The sequence below is a fragment of the Ambystoma mexicanum genome, chromosome 4p, assembly GCF_040938575.1.
Source record: "Ambystoma mexicanum isolate Mex_15411 chromosome 4p, UKY_AmexF1_1, whole genome shotgun sequence".
Classification (NCBI taxonomy): domain Eukaryota; kingdom Metazoa; phylum Chordata; class Amphibia; order Caudata; family Ambystomatidae; genus Ambystoma; species Ambystoma mexicanum.
This window is the reverse complement of record NC_090927.1, coordinates 109706305-109712304: the sequence shown is the minus strand read 5'-3', so window position 1 is coordinate 109712304 and position 6000 is coordinate 109706305. Positions and strand designations below refer to the sequence as shown.

General features: G+C 44.0%; 1 protein-coding gene across 3 annotated transcripts in view; it reads right to left on the bottom strand.

Annotated features, from left to right (window-relative positions):
* Window positions 1-459: 459 nt before the first annotated feature.
* The window catches only part of DNAJC5G (DnaJ heat shock protein family (Hsp40) member C5 gamma), a 410708-nt gene continuing 405167 nt past the window's right edge, over window positions 460-6000 (bottom strand). For all 3 annotated transcript variants that reach the window (XM_069605490.1, XM_069605489.1, XM_069605491.1), the window contains exon 6: window positions 460-5462. The gene's annotated coding sequence lies outside the window, so the exon portion shown is untranslated. The remainder of the gene's footprint in view (window positions 5463-6000) is intronic.

The window sequence follows — 6000 nt, the reverse complement described above, 5'->3', positions numbered from 1 at the left end:
CATAGGGAGTGTGCAGAACCATAATGAAGAAAATGCTCTTTCTCTGGCGGATGGGAGATAGTGGACAACAGTTGCGAGGAAAGGGCTCTTTCAATGAGGTATAGCGAAGGGAGATTTCACCTTTTAAGGTTACCTTGGTGGTGATCGCTTCAAGTCCACGGAGGCAAACGCCACCCCTTGTAAACTAAATCCCCAGTGTCACCACTTAGGAGAGGGTGCACTGGTGACAGAAGCATTCTACAGGAGGTCTCCGGGGGCATTTCATCCACAAAAGAGATCCCCAATCACAGGACCTCTACCCCTCGAACCTCCAGATCGGTTTCAAAGGCCTGCACTAACAGACCTCTCCATTTCAGAGGTGAATCCCATTGTAATCCCATCAACCCACCACAGACATCTTTTTTTAAAACGTAATATATATAAGTAAACGTAAGTACAAAATTAACATCTTTTGTCAAATTAATCCAAACATTTGGCTTTTTATTTACTAAAATAAAGATAAATTCCAAACCGCCAGTGTTTCACAATGATCTCCCTTGGTTTATTTCCAGGTGTGCCAACAGATGCTGGTTCTGGCCCAGGAAGGAAGGTGCAGTTGCTGGATAGGTGGGAATTATTGGCATGAACATGCCGGGTGGGTACAGTTACATAAACATAGACATAACCATAGATGTTCTTTATAGCCAGGATGAAGAGTGGGTACAACAATGCTTCCGTGCAGTTCCTCATAGCAATTCTAAAGTGCCAGGCAACAAAAACACACGGTACGCCAATATTTCTTAAAAAGATAATGATTTCATTTCGGACACCCGTCTTCTGAACAGCCTTATGACACCTTCAGGAACAGTCGTATCATGGGAGAAAGGTCCTGGATGCCAGCCTCTGATGCCAATCCAGCAAACTATAAAGTGCACATGGAAACTGTCCACAGTTTAAATAGTAAATCTCTAAAAGCCGTGGCACATATGGGAATACTCCAATGCCAACAGCCTGCCACTGCCCTACAACAGGGCGGGTGAACCAAATGTTATCAGTGTCACCCCACCTTCTGGCTGGGAGCCTTAACGTATCGCACTTACATGGACCTTACAGGTCAAACTTTTATTACTCCTTCTAAAACAGTTACTTGGGGAAGTGTATGCAGGAAGACCAGTGGACATGGATCAGGAAAGGTCTATGCTATTTAAATAGCTCCTTGTGGAGTCTGCAGCAAATAAGATGCACAACGTCAATGATGAAACACTACTGTAGTTGGGGACAAGAGGGGCTGTCACAAGATGCATGGGAGCTCTAGCTCACCAGACGTTGAGAGTCTGTGCAGGATATGATCAGAATGGCAGAAAGACCAACCAGGCTGGAATATACAACAGGGAGGAAGAGTCGGTACTACAGCCACACTTTCTGCTGGCAGAGAATTTGTTGCTCACATGACGGCAGAGATTTGGCATTGTGTTATTGCAAGACTGTTATATTGCTCATGAAAGACGCCATCAATGTTTTTTTAATGAGCCGAGTTGCCTCTTGCAATCGACTGGACCGTGCATTACAGACATCTGACCTAACATATCATGCATCCTGCAGGAGATCTAGAAGTGAGCATCGCTTAGCAGCAGCAAAGGCCTGAAAATGAACCCTTTGTGTGCCATAGTACACACCCTAACAAAGTGGTTTTGATTTCCCACAAAGCAACTATATCCCTAAAAACGGGGAGCAGGAGGTTGACGTCCATCCTTGGACAGTATCATATCCCATTCCTTAAAGGCCCCCTGATCAATGGTATATTCTGCTCAAGTGAATAAAAGCCAATAACGTTGTTCAGTGTAGAACCGTTTTTTGGCAACCCTGAGCAGGGCTCAGCACAGCCTAACAAATAATACAATACGCAAAATCATGCAAGTCTTCTAGTAAACTGATTGCATCTTAATCATTCTTGTAGATATTCACAATCCACCTTGAAATACTTAATTGATATTTCTATTTGTTGGATGTTCGCTAGGTCAAGCCAACTGAGACAAAGCGAAACGTGGGAATTGGAACTGGCTGGGGAGCCAAAGCAGCAGCAATAGGCAACAGACAGACAACGATGGAACTCCCCCTAACAAGCTTTTCACTGCTCTTTGTGGGTTAGGCATCCAATAAGCCATGGCATCTACCAACAGAATATTCTAGATGGATAAGAATTACAAATATAAAACAGTCAAATAGCCTCACACAGATTATTCTAGATGGATAAGATTTACGAATCTAAAACAGTCAAATATCCATCTAGAATATTCTGGTGGCAGGCTAAGATTTACGAATATAAAACACTGTCAAATAGCCTGCCACCAGATTATTCTTGATGGATAAGAGTTACGAAAGGAGATAGGGGGCCTACAAATAACAATAAATCTACAGCACAATCACCAAATCGAGCATGGAGCCACCTTTTATTGCTGATTTGCATTGATTGATGGTTTCCTAACATGCCAACATGTATTGCTGTGAGGCCACTTTGCAGACCAAAGTCTGGGCCAACTGCTGGAATGGCGATAGGAAAAGCTGCAAAGTCTTTGGTCTCTTCCTTAGCTTAGAGCAGGCTCGGCTCTGCTGGAGTACAGGGTGGGGAGAGCAGAGGTGCTGCCAGAGGATGGGTGACTGGCAAAGGGCTCAGTGAACAAGCTTGCTTACTGGGCGCAATGGGTAGGGTCCTGAAATGTGAGTGCACATCACTGCAGATGCTCCGATACTTTCAACCTTCCTGCTTCTTGCTTTGAAGTCCAGAGTAAGCAAATTAATTGGAAATGCCAGGGTCGCGGTCCTGCCCCTGTCTAGCGCTGGCAAAATGTATGGAAGTGTTCTGGACTCCCCCCAATTTGACACAGTGCTCCTTAAACCTTACTGATATATTCTCAATCTTCAGGCAGATTTCTTGACTGACAATGACTCTCCGAATACTGTAGAAGGAGACACCATTAAATAGTGAGGCCATGAAAGATGCTTTAGTTCACCACTTGGAGTGGGCTGTCCAGCGATCAATTTTGGCTCAGTTTATAAGTGGTAAAATAGATTTAGCTCAGTAGAAATAGCCCAATCAGAGAGCACACCTGTAGCATTATACTACAGACTCTGGGACAGACCCTTTGTAATCAGCCCCCCTCCCATCACTGTGGGACCTTACAGTGTTTGGATATCCATATAAATACTTTAAATGAAAATGCTGCACACCTACACATTTTAATTGACACCATTTTCTATGGTGTAATTAACAATACCATTAATATATTAGGAATATCTAGCATTAGGAAACAGGGCTGCTGATTTTGCTACAGAGCAGTACTTCCATATACACATACTATATATTTGAAAAAACCCTGCTAGGTTTTCTTTTCCCAGTCTCACCTTGGTCCACCTTATGTCATTATACTCCATCGCCCCCACTACTAGCCATATTATTGTACAAAATAAATAACCTGGGATAGAAATCATCAAGTGTCCACTTTACAGCATCTGCCTGATCATATATTAACCTTCAATGTAGGGACCTGCACAGAGGCATCAAACACATTGCACTTTCTTCCCGATCAATGACTAAAGGGGTTTCAATAATGAAATAAGGATTGCACTTTTGCCACAGAGGTCACTGAACCCCTTGGGAGAAACGGAATAAACCCTCCCTAGAATCCCAGAACATCCATTATGCGCCTCAGGTTTACCCCCATGGGTGACCCACCCGCGCGGGCTTGAGGTAGATAATGGATATGCTTTCTGGAGAGTTTGAAAACAAAGAAGGGCTCAGATTATATTCCACTCATTTTCACAGATTCCATTAGTCAGTCACAGTGCAAAGTCTCAAAACAGCCCTTTACACCATCTGTGTGCAAGTTCAAATACAGACTTTGGGGGTGTTGAGGTGCAGAGCGACTACACCAAAGAGGCCAATGGGACTGCAAAAAGAATTTCCTAAGGTAACCGAAATATGTATGCAAATATAATGTAAACTACAAAAAGCCAGCCTCTTCAGCACCCTACCTCCAATTTCAACTTCTCAGAGCAATTGTGCTTCCTAGTCTAAAAACAGATATAAATCTTTGGGTCCCAAACGGATCCAGTCGCTGGCTTGCAAACTGAAGAGACGAGGTAAGTGCTACAAATAAGAGCTGCTACTGGGAGAATGGCACCAGACGTCGGCTAAAGCACGCCCAGTCTCTAGTTCCAAGGGCTTTGCTTCAGTTTATGTTCATATGCAATTCATGAATGTTCTTTATGCCCCAATATATCAGAAGAAATGTCTCAAAGCCTTACATGATGCACCTTGGGTGAGCAGCTCACTTGGTGGCATGTGGGCATCCATGTTGTTCCTGGTCACATTCTCCAGCAGGACGGGATTCATCTTCCGATAGTCCCAGGCCATGGAATCAGGGGCAACATAAATTGTTCGCTCAACACCAGTACAACGCACTACATAAAATAGGACATTTCTCTTTTACCTCTTAAGCGTTTCATGCTGGTTGACAGAGGCGTCTTATATTTGTTATTGTGTTTACTGTTCAGACGCAAGACAGGAGGAGCTAGAAAAAAAGACTGTAAAACAGGAACCTTCGCCTTTACCGAAGTAGAGAGAACAAAGAAGTGAAGATGCCTGAAAAAAATAACTCTACAGTTGTACAACCCAAAGATCTCAAATACAGATGCTGACCACATTCGCAAAAGCGGAAGGGCGCATCAACATAGTCCGCACAGGTTCCCGGAGGCCAAGAGTAGACCCACACGAATATATTGAGGCCACTCACTATGAACCTGTAATGGGTTGCGGGGGACTAACTTTGAGCATCTAGAAACAGTCCTGCTATGATGTAAAACATTGTTTAAAAAAAGCACAGCAATGGCTGGCAACCAAGTAAGATGACAGTTGATGTCCCTGAAGACAGAAAATCTTGAAACACGAGGTGCTGTGCTCCACCGGTGTCGTCATCCTCATAACATTCAAAGACATCCTCCCAACAGGCATCGTCTTAAACAAAAAGAGATCGCCTTCAGATTCCCTACCTGAGATTTGGCATATTTCAAGACGAACAAGATGGCAAAAAAAATAAAGTATATTTCACACCCTCCTAACCCACCCGGCGAGACCAGGTGTTTCCAGAGCTGATCACCAACGTGGGAAATCACAGTAAGAGGAATGCGGGTGAGGTGTGCAAGCTGGGTTCTTCTCCTGCACAGGCCTCGACCAGTCACAGGAAGCTTTCTTTTCCCTCCTCTTAACTCAAGCGATGAAAAGCCAAAGGGGAGGTGGACAGTTATGAGGGTATGATGCAGATGAGCAGCGCTGCTGGCTTCCACTAGGAGTGGTGAAGTCCCATTGAATCAGTGCGTCAATGTTCCCACACGTGGTCCAGCCCCAACGATGACCTTCTAGACGAAGGAGAGGCAAGTCCGTTCTGTTGCAGGTTGTGGTTGATCTAAAATGGATGTATCGAAATCTACAAGGAAGTGGGACAAGCAATTAGATTGGGCGAAGCACATCAACCTACAAGAGTCATGAGCAAGCATTCTTACAACATAGCATCAAATCACATGTTCAGTGAGACAGCACCTGCCATGGAACATCACATTTCCGCCGCCCCCCCCCCCCCCCCAAGAAACACTATGCTACAAAATGTGTTGCTGCTGCCAACACTACACTGCTGTATTCACTGTATTGGCAGCTCTGACATGTGCTTCAGACTACCTCGACTGGGAGGCCTTTTAATTTCGGACCCGTTATTCCCAAATTATAACTTGAATTATCCTCATCTAAATTGCATTTTATATATTTCCATTTGCTGCCTTTAATTGGGTAGTAGCTTAATTTCAAGTAGAGTGGATTGGAATTCCATTGTAACTCCTATAAGCAAGAGTTGGAGGTGTGCCCCAGCTCAAACCTATTGTAACCAATTAAATTAAATGTGCTAAAAGCATTGATAATTGATCAAACACATTAATATGTGGCAGCTTGACCCCAAAGCTAATTTGAAGCTA